Genomic DNA, 2,572 nt, shown 5'->3' with positions numbered 1-2,572 from the left:
CAATACTCAAAAGGCAATAGTGGGTAGGAAGAAATTGGGTTTATTTAGCTCTGGCATCTCAGGAAGATGAGCGTTTCTTTGTTCTCAACCCTCCGTCCTGTGGAACCTACTACAGGCTTACATGGCTTTTTAGAGGGAAGAAAGGGAGGAGTAAAGGGGGTAGAAAGGCTGTATGCCGAGTGGGGTCTTCACGCAGAACAGTCTCCTTTTACCACTGTGACCCTCATGATGGACTTCATGCTCCTGCAGCTAGAGCCTGTGTTTCATTTTACACAGGCTCGCTGCTTGTCTGAAACTTAAACCTCACAGCAGCTGACATGTGATTTACACCCCTCTGTGAGCTCATACGCAGGGCCAAACATTAAGGAAAATGTTGCAGGTTCTGAGCTGATCTGAAAGTCACCAGAGGTTTGGGGTTTTATAATCTGAAAAAAGACAGAGAGAGAGAGAGAGAGAGAGAGAGAGAGAGAGAGAGAGAGAGAGAGAGAGAGAGAGAGATTAGCAGTTAACATCCTATTTTGGTGGGGCTTCTCTTTAGTTTTAGAATATTAGACAAAAAAAGAGAGTAACTCAATCTTTGTAAAGGATAAGGAGAGGGAATTGCTCCTAAAGTGTGGACACTGTTGTAATATGGTCACAGTTAGGTGGTTAGGCCATTTTGAATCTGGTCTACTTAAGGTTGAAACTGCAAACAGTGAAGACACGCCCCCTCTTGTCTCCCTCTTTTATGCTATTGGATTAGAGAAGTAAGTGGTGTTACCATCTGAGGAAAGAGAATGGGGTTACATTTCTGGTGTCTCAGACTTCACTAGCAGCTTGCCAGTTTGTCCTGATAACTGACCTCAAACTTGTGGTTTTTACTGTTTTTTGTTTGTTTTGTTGGTTGCTTGGGTTTTTTTGTCTATTTTGGGGGGGGTTGTTTTTTTGTTTTTGTTTTTGTTTTTGTTTTTTGCCAAGCTATTGATCGTTTATTAACTGACCAGATTATAAAAATCCATGGGAGACACCTTAGTTCATCGTCTAATAAGCCTGTTTCTCTGGTCATCCCTGTTGCCAGCATCTCCACCTTCTACAAAGTGAGTGGTCTTTTTCTTCATTAAACCTCGTGGGGAAGATAATTTGAAGGGCCACAGGAAGTTAGTTGCTTCCTTGAAGCATTTCCCAACTGTAGGGATCTCAGGAATTAGATCCTCCATGCAAATGATGCCAAATTTACCAAGAGATCGAGCAATCAAGGAATTATCTGTCAAGGCGATCCGCTTTTTATTAATTTTGCCATAGCTTCGCTTGGAGATGAGCTCATTTACTGAGTTCAGGTTGGGGTACCCCCACACAATGTTTGGTTCCACAATCCTCAGCATGTTAACTGAGGCCTTGTTAAAGGTGCCGTTGAAGATCTGTCGAAGACAAAGAAGCTGCAACAACTTGCGAACCTTGGGTTTACTCCATTGATACCCGGATTCTAATGACAAAGGCCAATTTCCGTTCTTCTGGCACATAAGTGTCCAACCTTCCTTGTCATCCTAGCATCCGAATCTCAGTCCAGTACATCTGCCTGTTCTCCTTGTGATAGTGCTTTGCCTTCTCATAGATGAGCTTCCTCCTCTCCTTCCTCCTCGCCTTCCTCCTCGCCTTCCTCCTCGCCTTCCTCCTCGCCTTCCTCCTCGCCTTCTGCAGTATCTTCGGGGCAAACTTCTTCCTCGGGCTTCACCTTCAACTCTGCGAAATTCCTTCGCTTTTTCTTGAGGGTTCCTGGCACAACAGCAACCTTCTTTTTCTTTTCTGGAACAGCCTCGGTGGTTCTAGCCAGAAAAGGAGAGGCCTGATTTTTGTTTTTTGAAGTCTTGAGGATCAAACCCAAAGCGTCACTCATGCTAAGCAAGGATTTTGTGACAGAGCTCACTACCAGCCCTAGTCTTTCCTTTTTCCTCTTTCTAAGTATTCTAATTTCATATGATAAACCCGAGTTACTACTGGCTGGTGTCCATAATTGTGATTTATAGGGCAGCTACAGAGTTAGCAAAACGTTCAGCACAAATAGGAAATGTCTTTCCCTTCAGCCATCTTTATACCTTCCTTCTTAAGGTAATAGCAGATTTACTGCAACTCGGAATTGCAAATCTATGTTATACTAACAGTCTGAAGATTAAGCTTCCTTTTCTGTGAATAAAAAAAATTGTTAATGTTTGTCCTGATTAGGTTTTATTATTGTTGTTCTGTTTTGTTTTTCAAAAGAGGGTTTCTCTGTGCACCCCTGGCTGTCCTGGAACTTGCTTTTGTAGACCTAGAGGCTGGCCTCGAACTCACAGAGATACCCCTGCCTCTGCCTCCCGAAGGATGGGATTAAGGGTTGTGCACCAATGCCTGATGCCCTGCTAAGTTTTTATTGTTGATGACCTAAAGTCACTTGGGATGAAAGAACCTCAATTAAGAATTGCCCCAATCAAACTCAGGGATGGTGTTGTAGGCCTTTACTCCCAGCACTCCAGAGGCAGAGGTAGATCTCTATGAGTTCAAGACCAGCTGGTCTTCAAAGTAAGTTCCAGAACAACCAGGAGTACACAGAGAAACC

The 2,572-nt window shown here is 43.5% G+C and overlaps 1 pseudogene across 1 annotated transcript; it reads right to left on the bottom strand.

Annotated features, from left to right (window-relative positions):
* Positions 1-1,013: 1,013 nt before the first annotated feature.
* On the bottom strand, positions 1,014-1,873 carry LOC308435637 (large ribosomal subunit protein uL30-like; annotated as a pseudogene). The gene has a single exon. The product of its transcript is annotated as a large ribosomal subunit protein uL30-like (transcript).
* Positions 1,874-2,572: the final 699 nt, after the last annotated feature.

The sequence above is a fragment of the Micromys minutus genome (genome assembly GCF_963924665.1).
Source record: "Micromys minutus genome assembly, chromosome: 23".
NCBI classification, from domain to species: Eukaryota; Metazoa; Chordata; class Mammalia; order Rodentia; family Muridae; genus Micromys; species Micromys minutus.
The sequence above is the reverse complement of the archived record's forward strand: the minus strand, read 5'-3'. Positions and strand labels throughout refer to the sequence as shown.